Below are 20,031 nucleotides of genomic sequence, written 5' to 3'. Positions count from 1 at the left end.
GCTTGGTGACAGGGTCGGTGCTTGGGTATAGGGGTGCTGTCTAGTGGTAGGTGAGACTGATTAGGCTTGATTGGTGTCAGCTGGGGGTACTGATTAGGCTTGATTGGTGTCAGCTGGGGGGGTGTCAGCTGGGGGCACTGATTAGGCTTGATTGGTGTCAGCTGGGGGTGTGTCAGCTGGGGGTACTGATTAGGCTTGATTGGTATCAGCTGGGGGTACTGATTAGGCTTGATTGGTGTCAGCTGGGGGTACTGATTAGGCTTGATTGGTGTCAGCTGGGGGTGTGTCAGCTGGGGGTACTGATTAGGCTTGATTGGTGTCAGCTGGGGGTACTGATTAGGCTTGATTGGTGTCAGCTGGGGGGGTGTCAGCTGGGGGTACTGATTAGGCTTGATTGGTGTCAGCTGGGGGTACTGATTAGGCTTGATTGGTGTCAGCTGGGGGGGTGTCAGCTGGGGGTACTGATTAGGCTTGATTGGTATCAGCTGGGGGTACTGATTAGGCTTGATTGGTGTCAGCTGGGGGTACTGATTAGGCTTGATTGGTGTCAGCTGGGGGTGTGTCAGCTGGGGGTACTGATTAGGCTTGATTGGTGTCAGCTGGGGGTACTGATTAGGCTTGATTGGTGTCAGCTGGGGGGGTGTCAGCTGGGGGTACTGATTAGGCTTGATTGGTGTCAGCTGGGGGTACTGATTAGGCTTGATTGGTGTCAGCTGGGGGTGTGTCAGCTGGGGGTACTGATTAGGCTTGATTGGTGTCAGCTGGGGGTGCTGATTAGGCTTGATTGGTGTCAGCTGGGGGTACTGATTAGGAGAGGGTGGGGTTCCTATATAATGTATATAGTAAAAAGAATAAAAACTATATGTCCGGTGCAGCAGTAGAAAATTTCAGGCTCCTGGGGAATAAAGGGTTTGTTTTGTATTTTTAAATTTTTTATTTTTTTCCTTTACTCCCCGGGAGCCTGAAAGTTTCTACTGCTGCTTTTTTAAACTAAAGCTAGAAAGGAAAACAAAGTTAGAGAGAGAGAGAGAGAGAGAGAAAAGAGAGAGAGAGAGAGAAAAGAGAGAGAGAGAGAGAGAGAGAAGAGAGAGAGAAGTAAAGGCTGAAAAAAATAGAGAGAAGGAAAAAGAGTGAAAAGAAGAGGAAGAGACAGGGAAAAAAAAGACAGAGGGAAACAGAGAGAAAAGAAGACAGAGAAAAAAACAGAGAGAAAAAGAAGAGAGCGAGATAGAGAAGACAGAGAGACAGAAATCCCAGCAAGTCAGCTACTTGCCCTCTCCTGAGTGTGCCTGGCTGCTTTAGGCTCCAGCTTCACCCTGATTCCAAGGCTGTGGCCTTTATTAGCAGTGGCACCTGGGTTAGAGAAAGGCAAAGTTGGATAGCATTCCTATGATTGCAGTAGATAACCTTGTGTGCTGTAGGACATGGGAATACCTCTGCTAGGCTTCTGAGAAGCCTTAGGGGGGGTCCTCAAATAAACATCCTTTTTCACCCTGCTACCTTCAAACCTCCCCCCACCCACAATAATTCCTAACTGTATGCCTGCTCACATTCCCTCTCCTAATCACAATCCTCAACTCACCTGATGCCTCAATCTCAGACATCATCCTTGACACTGGGCAGATCCCTCTTGTGACATGATGCTGAAAAAAGTGTTGTACTTGACACAACCAGGAATCTCTGGATGCTGCGCTCCTCCTAAAAAAAATACAAAACAAGAACAAAGCCAGAAATTACAAATGCACTTTACCACCCCTAAACACAAAAGCCAAAATCATGAGTCTAAATACTCCCTGTATTCCATGCTGTTTACTTCACAGAATCTTCAAAGCCTCTATGCTTTAGATGCCCAGAAACACCTGCTGGAAAGAAGTTGAGATGAGCTGAAAGAGCCTCTTCTCTGAAATGAGAGGAGAGCTCTTACCCCAGCACATCCTGGAGAGGGAATGAAGCCCCACAGCCAAGGCTGGGGTTAATATACCCCTGATTGTGCCCGCCTCTCATCCCCATGGCACCCACGAAAAGGGAGGGGGCAAATCCCACCGAGTATAATAGCCCTCAGAGCAGCTGCAGCTGTTTGGCCTCTCTGACTCAAATTCAAGGGGAGTAAAGTGCTTGTTATAGAAGAAAGCTCTTCAGAAAAATAACATTGCTTTCTTTTTTGTAAAACTGCTTGGAGCAAAAGGGCAGCAAACTGGTAAGAAATAAAACTTTCTGTTTAGGCAGCATAACTAGATAGATTGGGTAATTTGCTGTTAACTTAGGTAATTATTCCTTAGTGGCTACTAAGTAGTATTTCCCATGTGACTAAGCTGGGTGGAGAAGAATACTAATGGTATGAATAGTCTAAGTCTCCTTGGGACCTCTAATTTAGGCTATCTACATTATAAGGAAAAATAAGAAAAATAAAAGCCTCCCAGGCAGTGTAAGGGTTAAGGGCATGTGAGGCTCATCCTTCTCTGAGATACTTGGTCCTACAGCATAGAAAGAAGTGCCCTGAAATGTAGTTTTAAACCCTTAAGATGCTGAAAAAGGCAGAGCTTCCTTCCAGTGAACTCCTTAAAAAGAGGAAATGGGGCAGTTACCTCTACTGAAGCTAATACAATGGCAAATAAATAGTTTCTGCCCTTTAATTTGCTCTCCTTAAATATTGGGAAAAGAGGGGCTTTCCACACTTTAAATCTCTCCAGTGATGAAAAAAGAAGGATTTTTCCCTCAGTTCAAACCCTTAGGATGGAGGGATAGCTGGCCTTCTCCCTCAATTTGGGCCTCAGGACAACAAAAAGGGGTGGCTACCCTTAATTCAAACCCATAAGAAACATTGTCAAGATTTTCCCCTTCTTTGTAAATTGCCAAATAATAGAGAATGAGGACTCCCTGTCAATTAACACCCCTAACAGCATAGAAAAGGCAGGGATTCTTTCAACTGAGACCATTAAAATTGCAGGGGAATCCAAGTCCCTACCAGTTTGAACACAAAAACTAATGGAAAATGAAGCTTTTTCCCTTTTTTATAAACTCTCTTTCTCCTAATAACCTCTCTCCTTTCTGGGAGTGCTCTGGAGGGTCTGGGGGCTTTGGAGAGGGACTGACACTTAAAAGGGGAAAGTTGAAAGCCCTCTCCTGGAACCCCACTTGCTGCCTGGCCTGCTCAGTTGCTGGCCCTTGGCCAAAAGGGCTCTTCCCTTGGCGTTTTCTCGAAGTGATGCTCAGTGCCCAGGTGGGTCTGGCTGTTTCCTAGTCCGTGCTGGATGCTCCGACCGTCCCCGTTAGTCCCTCTGGCCTAGCAGCAGCCTGTGAAGGTGTGCCCGGGCAACCCTCTGAAAGCAGCTTGTCACACGGGGGCCTGCTAGACCTTGGAGTGGGGGCTGAGGTGAAGAAAGGTCCTGTGAGGAGCTCCTTCCCCTACACAGCCCTTTGTCTGCCCCTTAAACCATGGGGTGCCCGGCTTTCCTTTCTAAGGAAATTAACAGCCTTTCCTCTCTGTGTGCACATGGCAGAAACTGCGATTCGGCCTCCAAAACTGCAGAGAACAATTTCTCGCAGTCCGCAGCTGCCAACACCAAGAACTCTTGCTGCCCTCGGAGTGCCATGTGCCTCCTGCGGATGGACGTCGACACGCAGCAGGGGTGAGTTTGGTTTTACAGGGAAGAGGGCCAGCACAGGATTTCTCCAGGAGCAAAGCTGCCCCCACCGAGAACTCGGGCTGCTCTGGCAGTGCCAAGCACCTCCTGCAAACTGGCATCAGCAAACTCAGGGGGTGAGTTTTTCTGTGCAGAAATTCTCCCAGACCAAAGCTGAGAGCATCTAACCCTGACCACAACAACTTAGCTGGGTCTAAAACTTACAACCTTTGGACTGGCAGTGTGGGACCCGACCTGCTGTGCCACCGCTGACCCCTTTCTAAAGCATTCCACTGCAGTCCTAAAACTCTGCCTTTTCAGAGGGTGTTTCCTCTGACCCTGACCATAATCTTCAAAATTTCTAGGGAATCACAGAATGGCTTTGAAAAAGCCCCAACAATACCCTAAAAAGTCCCAGAGAAGTCCCTTCCAAAATTCCCTAAATACCTTTAAAAGTCCTGGGAAAAAAACTCAAAAAGACGTGCTCAGTCTCCAAACTCTACCTGTTGCTCTCTAGCCACAGTGGGTCTGTTGTTCTCTGAGGGTTCTGTCATTGTCCTGGTGTGTGAGGGTTGCTCTCTGGTCTCGCTGTTAGGGTTGCTGTGTTGTGCTGCTGTTGGGGGAAAAGGCTGTTTTTAGGGGAGCTGGTTAGGCTGAGGTTAGGGCTGGGGTGAGGGGGTGGTACAGCTGTATCCTGTACCCCTGATCTCCACTGGACTGTCCAGCCCTCAAGGCCTCTCCCTTTACCCCTCAACCGGTCCCTCTGCCCCGCAGCCCTCAGCTCCTGTGTACCTTGAAATTGGGTTTCCTATTATTTTGAAACTAGGTTGTTCTGGTATTTTGAAATGCAGTTTTTTATAGGCTGGTTTGTTCGATATTTTTGTAGGCCAAGTTTTTAGTATTTTTTTTTGGCTGGGAGTTTGGTATTTTTGTAGGCTGGGATTTTACCATTGTTGTAAACTGTGGGTTTGTTATTTGAAAACCTGTTATTGGCAGGGGTTTGGTGCACCAAAGTTCAGTGTCCTGGTTTCATTCAGCTTCTTCCACTACAACTAACATAGCAGGGGATCTATTAAATTGCAGGATATACTATATGACGCTTCCTGAAATAGATACAAATTCCAGCTGCAGCAAAGCCCACCACCACATTTATTATAAAACCCAGCCTATAACCTAAAAAAACAAAAAAAAAATCTCCAATATATTTTACTGTTTTTATATTTACATTCTATAGTTATATATCTTTGTTTATATATATAATAGACTATAATTTATATGTTATGTTACAATAATATACAATATATTATAGTTTTATGTATTTATCTATTTGATTTCTATATTTCTGTTTACCACTATAATTTTATATTTATTTTTAAATGTATATTTATTTTTATTTTCATCGACATATTAGACCATATAAATTCATTAACCCGACACATCAGAGCCATAAAAATACTGTACCTTTGTCAGCACCAGTACGCAGCACACGCTCATCCCATCGCAGCACATCAAAACAAAACCTATTTCTATTACTAACAGAACAAACATCCCACACCATTGAACCCTAATAAAAACTCAAATAAACCTAACCGTAAATAACTTTTCTACTGCTGCTTTTTTAAACTAAAGCTAGAAAGGAAAACAAAGTTAGAAAGAGAGAGAGAAAATGTATCTTAAACACCCCGCAGAACCCTAAAAATAGCCTCCGAATACACTCCAAATGCCCTACTTTTAAAAAACACCTAAAACACCCGTAAAAATCCCCCAAGAACCTTTAAAAAATCCTTAAATAATCCAAAAAGAGCGTTAAAATTAACCCTAACTGTTAAAATTACCGATTAAAACTAACCCTAATCCAAGATGGCGGCGCCCGTGCCGACACGTGGTTTCCGGCAAGATGGCGGCGACCATGCCGACACGTGGTTTCCGGCAAGATGGCGGCGCCCATACCGACACGTGGAGTCCGGCAAGATGGCGGCGCCCATGCCGACACGTGGTTTCCGGCAAGATGGCGGTGCCCATGACCAGATGTTTTTTCTCGATTTCTGCCGGGATTTTTGCGCTTTCCGCGGGTCCCCGGGGGCCGGAATGATATTCCGGTTCGGGTGAGGCCGGCGGCGTCGCGGGGAGGGGCATCTAAGGCGTCGGGGTAGCCTCTAGGCTCGGATAGATGGCGGCGCCCACGCCAACACGTGGTTTCCGGCAAGATGGCGGCCCCCACGACCGGATCTTTTTTCTCGATTTTTGCAGGGATTTTTGCGCTTTCCGCGGGTCTCCGGGGGCCGGCATGATATTCCGGTTCGCGTGAGGCCGGCGGCGTCGCGGGGAGGGGCATCTAAGGCGTCGGGGTAGCCTCAGGGCTCGGATAGATGGCGGCGCTGATGAAGACACGTGGTTTCCGGCAAGATGGCGGCGCCCATGCCGACACGTGGTTTCCGGCAAGATGGCGGCGCCCATGCCGACACGTAGATTCCGGCAAGATGGCGGCGCCCATGCCGACACGTGGTTTCCGGCAAGATGGCGGCGCCCATGCCAACACGTGGTTTCCGGCAAGATGGCGGCCCCCATGACCGGATCTTTTTTCTCGATTTTTCCAGGGATTTTTGCACTTTCCGCGGGTCCCCGGGGGCCGGAATGATATTCCGGTTCGCGTGAGGCCGGCGGCGTCGCGGGGAGGGGCATCTAAGGCGTCGGGGCGGCCTCTGGCCGCCGAGGCCCGGCGACGAAGGGTCGGTGCCCGGGGGCGGGGGCACGGCGACGGGGGGCGGGGGCACGGCGACGGGGGGCGGTGCCGGGGGCGGTGCCCGGGGTCGGGGGCTCGGGTAGGGTTGGGGCGGCGCCCGGGGACCGCGGCGCCCAGGGGAGGGGTGGTGTCGGGGGTGGCCGACAGGGGGCGGTGCCTGGGGGCGGCTAGGGCCAGGTCGGCGCGGGCTTGGCTAAGGGCAGTGCTGCGGTTTGGGGGGTGGGACCTAGGGGCGGGGCTTGGTGACGGGGTGGGTGCCTGGGTATAGGGGTGGTGTCTAGTGGTAGGCGAGACTGATTAGGCTTGATTGGTGTCCGCTGGAGGTCCTGATTAGGAGAGGGTGGGGTTCCTATCTAGTGTATATAGTAAAAAGAATAAAAACTATATGTCCGGTGCAGCAGTAGAAAATTTCAGGCTCCCGGGGAGTAAAGTGTTTGTTTTGTATTTTTCAATTTTTTATTTTTTTCCTTTAGTCCCAAGGAGCCTGAAAGTTTCTACTGCTGCATTTTTAAACTAAAGCTAGAAAGGAAAACAAAGTTAGAAAGAGAGAGAGAAAATGTATCTTAAACACCCCGCAGAACCCTAAAAATAGCCTCCGAATACACTCCAAATGCCCTACTTTTAAAAAAACACCTAAAACACCCGTAAAAATCCCCCAAGAACCTTTAAAAAAATCCTTAAATAATCCTAAAAGAGCTTTAAAATTAACCCTAACTGTTAAAATTACCGATTAAAACTAACCCTAATCCAAGATGGCGGCGCCCATGCTGACACGTGGTTTCCGGCAAGATGGCGGCGCCCATGCAGACACGTGGTTTCCGGCAAGATGGCGGCGCCCATGCCGACACGTGGATTCCGCCAAGATGGCGGCGCCCATGCCGACACGTGGTTTCCGGCAAGATGGCGGCGCCTGTGCAGACACGTGGTTTCCGGCAAGATGGCGGTGCCCAAACGATCACGTGGTTTTGGGCAAGATGGCGACGCCCATGCCGACACGTGGTTTCCGGCAAGATGGCGGCGTCCATGCCGACACGTGGATTCCGGCAACATGGCACCTTTTACGACAGTCGCGCTTTACGGCAGTTTTACGACAGTCGCGCTTTACGGCACCTTTTACGACAGTCGCGCTTTACGGCACCTTTTACGACAGTCGCGTTTTACGGCCGATTTTACGACAGTCGCGCTTTACGGCAGTTTTACGACAGTCGCGTTTTACGGCCGATTTTACGACAGTCGCGCTTTACGGCACCTTTTACGACAGTCGCGCTTTACGGCACCTTTTACGACAGTCGCGCTTTACGGCCGATTTTACGACAGTCGCGCTTTACGGCACCTTTTACGACAGTCGCGCTTTACGGCCGATTTTACGACAGTCGCGCTTTACGGCAGTTTTACGACAGTCGCGCTTTACGGCACCTTTTACGACAGTCGCGCTTTACGGCCGATTTTACGACAGTCGCGCTTCACGGCACCTTTTACGACAGTCGCGCTTTACGGCACCTTTTACGACAGTCGCGCTTTACGGCCGATTTTACGACAGTCGCGCTTTACGGCACCTTTTACGACAGTCGCGCTTTACGGCCGATTTTACGACAGTCGCGCTTTACGGCAGTTTTACGACAGTCGCGCTTTACGGCCGATTTTACGACAGTCGCGCTTTACGGCACCTTTTACGACAGTCGCGCTTCACGGCACCTTTTACGACAGTCGCGCTTTACGGCCGATTTTACGACAGTCGCGCTTTACGGCAGTTTTACGACAGTCGCGCTTTACGGCCGATTTTACGACAGTCGCGCTTTACGGCAGTTTTACGACAGTCGCGCTTTACGGCACCTTTTACGACAGTCGCGCTTTACGGCCGATTTTACGACAGTCGCGCTTTACGGCCGATTTTACGACAGTCGCGCTTTACGGCACCTTTTACGACAGTCGCGCTTTACGGCACCTTTTACGACAGTCGCGCTTTACGGCCGATTTTACGACAGTCGCGCTTTACGGCAGTTTTACGACAGTCGCGCTTTACGGCACCTTTTACGACAGTCGCGCTTTACGGCCGATTTTACGACAGTCGCGCTTTACGGCCGATTTTACGACAGTCGCGCTTTACGGCACCTTTTACGACAGTCGCGCTTTACGGCACCTTTTACGACAGTCGCGCTTTACGGCCGATTTTACGACAGTCGCGCTTTACGGCACCTTTTACGACAGTCGCGCTTTACGGCACCTTTTACGACAGTCGCGCTTTACGGCCCATTTTACGACAGTCGCGCTTTACGGCCGATTTTACGACAGTCACGCTTTACGGCAGTTTTACGACAGTCGCGCTTTACGGCCGATTTTACGACAGTCGCGCTTTACGGCACCTTTTACGACAGTCGCGCTTTACGGCCGATTTTACGACAGTCGCGCTTTACGGCCGATTTTACGACAGTCGCGCTTTACGGCTCCTTTTACGACAGTCGCGCTTTACGGCCGATTTTACGACAGTCGCGCTTTACGGCCGATTTTACGACAGTCGCGCTTTACGGCCGATTTTACGACAGTCGCGCTTTACGGCACCTTTTATGACAGTCGCGCTTTACGGCACCTTTTACGACAGTCGCGCTTTACGGCCGATTTTACGACAGTCGCGCTTTACGGCAGTTTTACGACAGTCGCGCTTTACGGCACCTTTTACGACAGTCGCGCTTTACGGCACCTTTTACGACAGTCGCGCTTTACGGCACCTTTTACGACAGTCGCGCTTTACGGCACCTTTTACGACAGTCGCGCTTTACGGCAGTTTTACGACAGTCGCGCTTTACGGCCGATTTTACGACAGTCGCGCTTTACGGCCGATTTTACGACAGTCGCGCTTTACGGCACCTTTTACGACAGTCGCGCTTTACGGCACCTTTTACGACAGTCGCGCTTTACGGCCGATTTTACGACAGTCGCGCTTTACGGCACCTTTTACGACAGTCGCGCTTTACGGCCGATTTTACGACAGTCGCGCTTTACGGCACCTTTTACGACAGTCGCGCTTTACGGCAGTTTTACGACAGTCGCGCTTTACGGCCGATTTTACGACAGTCGGGCTTTACGGCCGATTTTACGACAGTCGCGCTTTACGGCACCTTTTACGACAGTCGCGCTTTACGGCCGATTTTACGACAGTCGCGCTTTACGGCACCTTTTACGACAGTCGCGCTTTACGGCACCTTTTACGACAGTCGCGCTTTACGGCCGATTTTACGACAGTCGCGCTTTACGGCAGTTTTACGACAGTCGCGCTTTACGGCAGTTTTACGACAGTCGCGCTTTACGGCCGATTTTACGACAGTCGGGCTTTACGGCCGATTTTACGACAGTCGCGCTTTACGGCACCTTTTACGACAGTCGCGCTTTACGGCCGATTTTACGACAGTCGCGCTTTACGGCAGTTTTACGACAGTCGCGCTTTACGGCAGTTTTACGACAGTCGCGCTTTACGGCAGTTTTACGACAGTCGCGCTTTACGGCACCTTTTACGACAGTCGCGCTTTACGGCAGTTTTACGACAGTCGCGCTTTACGGCACCTTTTACGACAGTCGCGCTTTACGGCAGTTTTACGACAGTCGCGCTTTACGGCCGATTTTACGACAGTCGCGCTTTACGGCCGATTTTACGACAGTCGCGCTTCACGGCACCTTTTACGACAGTCGCGCTTTACGGCCGATTTTACGACAGTCGCGCTTTACGGCACCTTTTACGACAGTCGCGCTTTACGGCAGTTTTACGACAGTCGCGCTTTACGGCCGATTTTACGACAGTCGGGCTTTACGGCAGTTTTACGACAGTCGCGCTTTACGGCTCCTTTTACGACAGTCGCGCTTTACGGCCGATTTTACGACAGTCGCGCTTTACGGCACCTTTTACGACAGTCGCGCTTTACGGCAGTTTTACGACAGTCGCGCTTTAAGGCCGATTTTACGACAGTCGGGCTTTACGGCACCTTTTACGACAGTCGCGCTTTACGGCCGATTTTACGACAGTCGCGCTTTACGGCAGTTTTACGACAGTCGCGCTTTACGGCCGATTTTACGACAGTCGGGCTTTACGGCCGATTTTACGACAGTCGCGCTTTACGGCACCTTTTACGACAGTCGCGCTTTACGGCCGATTTTACGACAGTCGCGCTTTACGGCACCTTTTACGACAGTCGCGCTTTACGGCACCTTTTACGACAGTCGCGCTTTACGGCCCATTTTACGACAGTCGCGCTTTACGGCCGATTTTACGACAGTCGCGCTTTACGGCACCTTTTACGACAGTCGCGCTTTACGGCCGATTTTACGACAGTCGCGCTTTACGGCAGTTTTACGACAGTCGCGCTTTACGGCACCTTTTACGACAGTCGCGCTTTACGGCACCTTTTACGACAGTCGCGCTTTACGGCACCTTTTACGACAGTCGCGCTTTACGGCACCTTTTACGACAGTCGCGCTTTACGGCAGTTTTACGACAGTCGCGCTTTACGGCCGATTTTACGACAGTCGCGCTTTACGGCACCTTTTACGACAGTCGCGTTTTACGGCCGATTTTACGACAGTCGCGCTTTACGGCCGATTTTACGACAGTCGCGCTTTACGGCACCTTTTACGACAGTCGCGCTTTACGGCACCTTTTACGACAGTCGCGCTTTACGGCCCATTTTACGACAGTCGCGCTTTACGGCCGATTTTACGACAGTCGCGCTTTACGGCACCTTTTACGACAGTCGCGCTTTACGGCCGATTTTACGACAGTCGCGCTTTACGGCCGATTTTACGACAGTCGCGCTTTACGGCACCTTTTACGACAGTCGCGCTTTACGGCCGATTTTACGACAGTCGCGCTTTACGGCCGCTTTTACGACAGTCGCGCTTTACGGCCGATTTTACGACAGTCGCGCTTTACGGCAGTTTTACGACAGTCGCGCTTTACGGCCGATTTTACGACAGTCGGGCTTTACTGCCGATTTTACGACAGTCGCGCTTTACGGCACCTTTTACGACAGTCGCGCTTTACGGCCGATTTTACGACAGTCGCGCTTTACGGCAGTTTTACGACAGTCGCGCTTTACGGCCGATTTTACGACAGTCGCGCTTTACGGCCGATTTTACGACAGTCGCGCTTTACGGCACCTTTTACGACAGTCGCGCTTTACGGCCGATTTTACGACAGTCGCGCTTTACGGCCGCTTTTACGACAGTCGCGCTTTACGGCCGATTTTACGACAGTCACGTTTTACGGCCGATTTTACGACAGTCGCGCTTTACGGCACCTGTTACGACAGTCGCGCTTTACGGCACCTTTTACGACAGTCGCGTTTTACGGCCGATTTTACGACAGTCGCGCTTTACGGCCGATTTTACGACAGTCGCGCTTTACGGCACCTTTTACGACAGTCGCGTTTTACGGCACCTTTTACGACAGTCGCGCTTTACGGCACCTTTTACGACAGTCGCGCTTTACGGCACCTTTTACGACAGTCGCGCTTTACGGCCGATTTTACGACAGTCGCGCTTTACGGCTCCTTTTACGACAGTCGCGCTTTACGGCCGATTTTACGACAGTCGCGCTTTACGGCACCTTTTACGACAGTCGCGCTTTACGGCACCTTTTACGACAGTCGCGCTTTACGGCCCATTTTACGACAGTCGCGCTTTACGGCCGATTTTACGACAGTCGCGCTTTACGGCCGATTTTACGACAGTCGCGCTTTACGGCTCCTTTTACGACAGTCGCGCTTTACGGCCGATTTTACGACAGTCACGTTTTACGGCCGATTTTACGACAGTCGCGCTTTACGGCACCTTTTACGACAGTCGCGCTTTACGGCAGTTTTACGACAGTCGCGTTTTACGGCCGATTTTACGACAGTCGCGCTTTACGGCCGATTTTACGACAGTCGCGCTTTACGGCACCTTTTACGACAGTCGCGCTTTACGGCACCTTTTACGACAGTCGCGCTTTACGGCCCATTTTACGACAGTCGCGCTTTACGGCCGATTTTACGACAGTCGCGCTTTACGGCACCTTTTACGACAGTCGCGCTTTACGGCCGATTTTACGACAGTCGCGCTTTACGGCAGTTTTACGACAGTCGCGCTTTACGGCACCTTTTACGACAGTCGCGCTTTACGGCACCTTTTACGACAGTCGCGCTTTACGGCAGTTTTACGACAGTCGCGCTTTACGGCCGATTTTACGACAGTCGCGCTTTACGGCCGATTTTACGACAGTCGCGCTTTACGGCACCTTTTACGACAGTCGCGCTTTACGGCACCTTTTACGACAGTCGCGCTTTACGGCCGATTTTACGACAGTCGCGCTTTACGGCCGATTTTACGACAGTCGCGCTTTACGGCACCTTTTACGACAGTCGCGCTTTACGGCCGATTTTACGACAGTCGCGCTTTACGGCACCTTTTACGACAGTCGCGCTTTACGGCAGTTTTACGACAGTCGCGCTTTACGGCCGATTTTACGACAGTCGGGCTTTACGGCCGATTTTACGACAGTCGCGCTTTACGGCACCTTTTACGACAGTCGCGCTTTACGGCCGATTTTACGACAGTCGCGCTTTACGGCAGTTTTACGACAGTCGCGCTTTACGGCACCTTTTACGACAGTCGCGCTTTACGGCCGATTTTACGACAGTCGCGCTTTACGGCAGTTTTACGACAGTCGCGCTTTACGGCAGTTTTACGACAGTCGCGCTTTACGGCCGATTTTACGACAGTCGGGCTTTACGGCCGATTTTACGACAGTCGCGCTTTACGGCACCTTTTACGACAGTCGCGCTTTACGGCCGATTTTACGACAGTCGCGCTTTACGGCAGTTTTACGACAGTCGCGCTTTACGGCAGTTTTACGACAGTCGCGCTTTACGGCAGTTTTACGACAGTCGCGCTTTACGGCACCTTTTACGACAGTCGCGCTTTACGGCAGTTTTACGACAGTCGCGCTTTACGGCACCTTTTACGACAGTCGCGCTTTACGGCAGTTTTACGACAGTCGCGCTTTACGGCCGATTTTACGACAGTCGCGCTTTACGGCCGATTTTACGACAGTCGCGCTTCACGGCACCTTTTACGACAGTCGCGCTTTACGGCCGATTTTACGACAGTCGCGCTTTACGGCACCTTTTACGACAGTCGCGCTTTACGGCCGATTTTACGACAGTCGCGCTTCACGGCACCTTTTACGACAGTCGCGCTTTACGGCCGATTTTACGACAGTCGCGCTTTACGGCACCTTTTACGACAGTCGCGCTTTACGGCAGTTTTACGACAGTCGCGCTTTACGGCCGATTTTACGACAGTCGGGCTTTACGGCAGTTTTACGACAGTCGCGCTTTACGGCCCATTTTACGACAGTCGCGCTTTACGGCCGATTTTACGACAGTCGCGCTTTACGGCACCTTTTACGAGAGTCGCGCTTTACGGCAGTTTTACGACAGTCGCGCTTTAAGGCCGATTTTACGACAGTCGGGCTTTACGGCACCTTTTACGACAGTCGCGCTTTACGGCCGATTTTACGACAGTCGCGCTTTACGGCAGTTTTACGACAGTCGCGCTTTACGGCCGATTTTACGACAGTCGGGCTTTACGGCCGATTTTACGACAGTCGCGCTTTACGGCACCTTTTACGACAGTCGCGCTTTACGGCCGATTTTACGACAGTCGCGCTTTACGGCACCTTTTACGACAGTCGCGCTTTACGGCACCTTTTACGACAGTCGCGCTTTACGGCCGATTTTACGACAGTCGCGCTTTACGGCAGTTTTACGACAGTCGCGCTTTACGGCCCATTTTACGACAGTCGCGCTTTACGGCACCTTTTATGACAGTCGCGCTTTACGGCACCTTTTACGACAGTCGCGCTTTACGGCCGATTTTACGACAGTCGCGCTTTACGGCAGTTTTACGACAGTCGCGCTTTACGGCACCTTTTACGACAGTCGCGCTTTACGGCACCTTTTACGACAGTCGCGCTTTACGGCCGATTTTACGACAGTCGCGCTTTACGGCAGTTTTACGACAGTCGCGCTTTACGGCCGATTTTACGACAGTCGCGCTTTACGGCACCTTTTACGACAGTCGCGCTTTACGGCACCTTTTACGACAGTCGCGCTTTACGGCCGATTTTACGACAGTCGCGCTTTACGGCAGTTTTACGACAGTCGCGCTTTACGGCACCTTTTACGACAGTCGCGCTTTACGGCACCTTTTACGACAGTCACGCTTTACGGCCGATTTTACGACAGTCGCGCTTTACGGCCGATTTTACGACAGTCGCGCTTTACGGCAGTTTTACGACAGTCGCGCTTTACGGCACCTTTTACGACAGTCGCGCATTACGGCACCTTTTACGACAGTCGCGCTTTACGGCCGATTTTACGACAGTCGCGCTTTACGGCACCTTTTACGACAGTCGCGTTTTACGGCCGATTTTACGACAGTCGCGCTTTACGGCCGATTTTACGACAGTCGCGCTTTACGGCACCTTTTACGACAGTCGCGCTTTACGGCACCTTTTACGACAGTCGCGCTTTACGGCCCATTTTACGACAGTCGCGCTTTACGGCCGATTTTACGACAGTCGCGCTTTACGGCACCTTTTACGACAGTCGCGCTTTACGGCACCTTTTACGACAGTCGCGCTTTACGGCCGATTTTACGACAGTCGCGCTTTACGGCACCTTTTACGACAGTCGCGCTTTACGGCCGATTTTACGACAGTCGCGCTTTACGGCCGCTTTTACGACAGTCGCGCTTTACGGCCGATTTTACGACAGTCGCGCTTTACGGCAGTTTTACGACAGTCGCGCTTTACGGCAGTTTTACGACAGTCGCGCTTTACGGCAGTTTTACGACAGTCGCGCTTTACGGCACCTTTTACGACAGTCGCGCTTTACGGCCGCTTTTACGACAGTCGCGCTTTACGGCCGATTTTACGACAGTCGCGCTTTACGGCAGTTTTACGACAGTCGCGCTTTACGGCAGTTTTACGACAGTCGCGCTTTACGGCAGTTTTACGACAGTCGCGCTTTACGGCACCTTTTACGACAGTCGCGCTTTACGGCAGTTTTACGACAGTCGCGCTTTACGGCACCTTTTACGACAGTCGCGCTTTACGGCAGTTTTACGACAGTCGCGCTTTACGGCCGATTTTACGACAGTCGCGCTTTACGGCCGATTTTACGACAGTCGCGCTTCACGGCACCTTTTACGACAGTCGCGCTTTACGGCCGATTTTACGACAGTCGCGCTTTACGGCACCTTTTACGACAGTCGCGCTTTACGGCAGTTTTACGACAGTCGCGCTTTACGGCCGATTTTACGACAGTCGGGCTTTACGGCAGTTTTACGACAGTCGCGCTTTACGGCTCCTTTTACGACAGTCGCGCTTTACGGCCGATTTTACGACAGTCGCGCTTTACGGCACCTTTTACGACAGTCGCGCTTTACGGCAGTTTTACGACAGTCGCGCTTTAAGGCCGATTTTACGACAGTCGGGCTTTACGGCACCTTTTACGACAGTCGCGCTTTACGGCCGATTTTACGACAGTCGCGCTTTACGGCAGTTTTACGACAGTCGCGCTTTACGGCCGATTTTACGACAGTCGGGCTTTACGGCCGATTTTACGACAGTCGCGCTTTACGGCACCTTTTACGACAGTCGCGCTTTACGGCCGATTTTACGACAGTCGCGCTTTACGGCACCTTTTACGACAGTCGCGCTTTACGGCACCTTTTACGACAGTCGCGCTTTACGGCACCTTTTACGACAGTCGCGCTTTACGGCAGTTTTACGACAGTCGCGCTTTACGGCCCATTTTACGACAGTCGCGCTTTACGGCCGATTTTACGACAGTCGCGCTTTACGGCTCCTTTTACGACAGTCGCGCTTTACGGCCGATTTTACGACAGTCGCGCTTTACGGCACCTTTTACGACAGTCGCGCTTTACGGCAGTTTTACGACAGTCGCGTTTTACGGCCGATTTTACGACAGTCGCGCTTTACGGCCGATTTTACGACAGTCGCGCTTTACGGCACCTTTTACGACAGTCGCGCTTTACGGCACCTTTTACGACAGTCGCGCTTTACGGCCCATTTTACGACAGTCGCGCTTTACGGCCGATTTTACGACAGTCGCGCTTTACGGCACCTTTTACGACAGTCGCGCTTTACGGCCGATTTTACGACAGTCGCGCTTTACGGCACCTTTTACGACAGTCGCGCTTTACGGCACCTTTTACGACAGTCGCGCTTTACGGCCCATTTTACGACAGTCGCGCTTTACGGCCGATTTTACGACAGTCGCGCTTTACGGCACCTTTTACGACAGTCGCGCTTTACGGCCGATTTTACGACAGTCGCGCTTTACGGCAGTTTTACGACAGTCGCGCTTTACGGCACCTTTTACGACAGTCGCGCTTTACGGCACCTTTTACGACAGTCGCGCTTTACGGCCGATTTTACGACAGTCGCGCTTTACGGCACCTTTTACGACAGTCGCGCTTTACGGCCGATTTTACGACAGTCGCGCTTTACGGCACCTTTTACGACAGTCGCGCTTTACGGCCGATTTTACGACAGTCGCGCTTTACGGCACCTTTTACGACAGTCGCGCTTTACGGCAGTTTTACGACAGTCGCGCTTTACGGCCGATTTTACGACAGTCGCGCTTTACGGCACCTTTTACGACAGTCGCGCTTTACGGCAGTTTTACGACAGTCGCGCTTTACGGCCGATTTTACGACAGTCGGGCTTTACGGCAGTTTTACGACAGTCGCGCTTTACGGCTCCTTTTACGACAGTCGCGCTTTACGGCCGATTTTACGACAGTCGCGCTTTACGGCACCTTTTACGACAGTCGCGCTTTACGGCAGTTTTACGACAGTCGCGCTTTAAGGCCGATTTTACGACAGTCGGGCTTTACGGCACCTTTTACGACAGTCGCGCTTTACGGCCGATTTTACGACAGTCGCGCTTTACGGCAGTTTTACGACAGTCGCGCTTTACGGCCGATTTTACGACAGTCGGGCTTTACGGCCGATTTTACGACAGTCGCGCTTTACGGCACCTTTTACGACAGTCGCGCTTTACGGCCGATTTTACGACAGTCGCGCTTTACGGCACCTTTTACGACAGTCGCGCTTTACGGCACCTTTTACGACAGTCGCGCTTTACGGCACCTTTTACGACAGTCGCGCTTTACGGCAGTTTTACGACAGTCGCGCTTTACGGCCCATTTTACGACAGTCGCGCTTTACGGCCGATTTTACGACAGTCGCGCTTTACGGCTCCTTTTACGACAGTCGCGCTTTACGGCCGATTTTACGACAGTCACGTTTTACGGCCGATTTTACGACAGTCGCGCTTTACGGCACCTTTTACGACAGTCGCGCTTTACGGCAGTTTTACGACAGTCGCGTTTTACGGCCGATTTTACGACAGTCGCGCTTTACGGCCGATTTTACGACAGTCGCGCTTTACGGCACCTTTTACGACAGTCGCGCTTTACGGCACCTTTTACGACAGTCGCGCTTTACGGCCCATTTTACGACAGTCGCGCTTTACGGCCGATTTTACGACAGTCGCGCTTTACGGCACCTTTTACGACAGTCGCGCTTTACGGCCGATTTTACGACAGTCGCGCTTTACGGCAGTTTTACGACAGTCGCGCTTTACGGCACCTTTTACGACAGTCGCGCTTTACGGCACCTTTTACGACAGTCGCGCTTTACGGCACCTTTTACGACAGTCGCGCTTTACGGCACCTTTTACGACAGTCGCGCTTTACGGCAGTTTTACGACAGTCGCGCTTTACGGCACCTTTTACGACAGTCGCGCTTTACGGCACCTTTTACGACAGTCGCGCTTTACGGCACCTTTTACGACAGTCGCGCTTTACGGCACCTTTTACGACAGTCGCGCTTTACGGCAGTTTTACGACAGTCGCGCTTTACGGCCGATTTTACGACAGTCGCGCTTTACGGCCGATTTTACGACAGTCGCGCTTTACGGCACCTTTTACGACAGTCGCGCTTTACGGCCGATTTTACGACAGTCGCGCTTTACGGCACCTTTTACGACAGTCGCGCTTTACGGCACCTTTTACGACAGTCGCGCTTTACGGCCGATTTTACGACAGTCGCGCTTTACGGCCGATTTTACGACAGTCGCGCTTTACGGCAGTTTTACGACAGTCGCGCTTTACGGCCGATTTTACGACAGTCGGGCTTTACGGCCGATTTTACGACAGTCGCGATTTACGGCACCTTTTACGACAGTCGCGCTTTACGGCCGATTTTACGACAGTCGCGCTTTACGGCACCTTTTACGACAGTCGCGCTTTACGGCCGATTTTACGACAGTCGCGCTTTACGGCACCTTTTACGACAGTCGCGCTTTACGGCAGTTTTACGACAGTCGCGCTTTACGGCCCATTTTACGACAGTCGCGCTTTACGGCCGATTTTACGACAGTCGCGCTTTACGGCTCCTTTTACGACAGTCGCGCTTTACGGCCGATTTTACGACAGTCACGTTTTACGGCCGATTTTACGACAGTCGCGCTTTACGGCACCTTTTACGACAGTCGCGCTTTACGGCAGTTTTACGACAGTCGCGTTTTACGGCCGATTTTACGACAGTCGCGCTTTACGGCCGATTTTACGACAGTCGCGCTTTACGGCACCTTTTACGACAGTCGCGCTTTACGGCACCTTTTACGACAGTCGCGCTTTACGGCCCATTTTACGACAGTCGCGCTTTACGGCACCTTTTACGACAGTCGCGCTTTACGGCACCTTTTACGACAGTCGCGCTTTACGGCCGATTTTACGACAGTCGCGCTTTACGGCCGATTTTACGACAGTCGCGCTTTACGGCCGATTTTACGACAGTCGCGCTTTACGGCACCTTTTACGACAGTCGCGCTTTACGGCACCTTTTACGACAGTCGCGCTTTACGGCCGATTTTACGACAGTCGCGCTTTACGGCACCTTTTACGACAGTCGCGCTTTACGGCCGATTTTACGACAGTCGCGCTTTACGGCACCTTTTACGACAGTCGCGCTTTACGGCAGTTTTACGACAGTCGCGCTTTACGGCCGATTTTACGACAGTCGGGCTTTACGGCCGATTTTACGACAGTCGCGCTTTACGGCACCTTTTACGACAGTCGCGCTTTACGGCCGATTTTACGACAGTCGCGCTTTACGGCACCTTTTACGACAGTCGCGCTTTACGGCACCTTTTACGACAGTCGCGCTTTACGGCCGATTTTACGACAGTCGCGCTTTACGGCACCTTTTACGACAGTCGCGCTTTACGGCACCTTTTACGACAGTCGCGCTTTACGGCCGATTTTACGACAGTCGCGCTTTACGGCCGATTTTACGACAGTCGCGCTTTACGGCAGTTTTACGACAGTCGCGCTTTACGGCCGATTTTACGACAGTCGCGCTTTACGGCACCTTTTACGACAGTCGCGCTTTACGGCAGTTTTACGACAGTCGCGCTTTACGGCCGATTTTACGACAGTCGCGCTTTACGGCCGATTTTACGACAGTCGCGCTTTACGGCACCTTTTACGACAGTCGCGCTTTACGGCACCTTTTACGACAGTCGCGCTTTACGGCCGATTT

General features: G+C 51.6%; 1 long non-coding RNA gene across 2 annotated transcripts; it reads right to left on the bottom strand.

The window, feature by feature from the left end:
* Positions 1-1,015: 1,015 nt before the first annotated feature.
* On the bottom strand, positions 1,016-1,925 carry LOC141726593 (uncharacterized). Of its 2 annotated transcripts, XR_012577717.1 has the most exons (3): positions 1,791-1,925; positions 1,583-1,698; positions 1,016-1,353 (listed from the first exon to the last, which is right to left on the bottom strand). It is a non-coding gene; the product is annotated as an uncharacterized LOC141726593 (long non-coding RNA). The 2 variants fall into 2 exon arrangements; XR_012577716.1 differs by lacking the exon at positions 1,016-1,353 and having other exon boundaries at positions 1,501-1,698.
* Between the last annotated feature and the right edge of the window lie 18,106 nt (positions 1,926-20,031).

Source organism: Zonotrichia albicollis, chromosome 36 (genome assembly GCF_047830755.1).
Source record: "Zonotrichia albicollis isolate bZonAlb1 chromosome 36, bZonAlb1.hap1, whole genome shotgun sequence".
Taxonomy (NCBI): Eukaryota; Metazoa; Chordata; class Aves; order Passeriformes; family Passerellidae; genus Zonotrichia; species Zonotrichia albicollis.
Note: the sequence above shows the minus strand (reverse complement) of the source record. Positions and strands in the feature narration are given on the sequence as shown.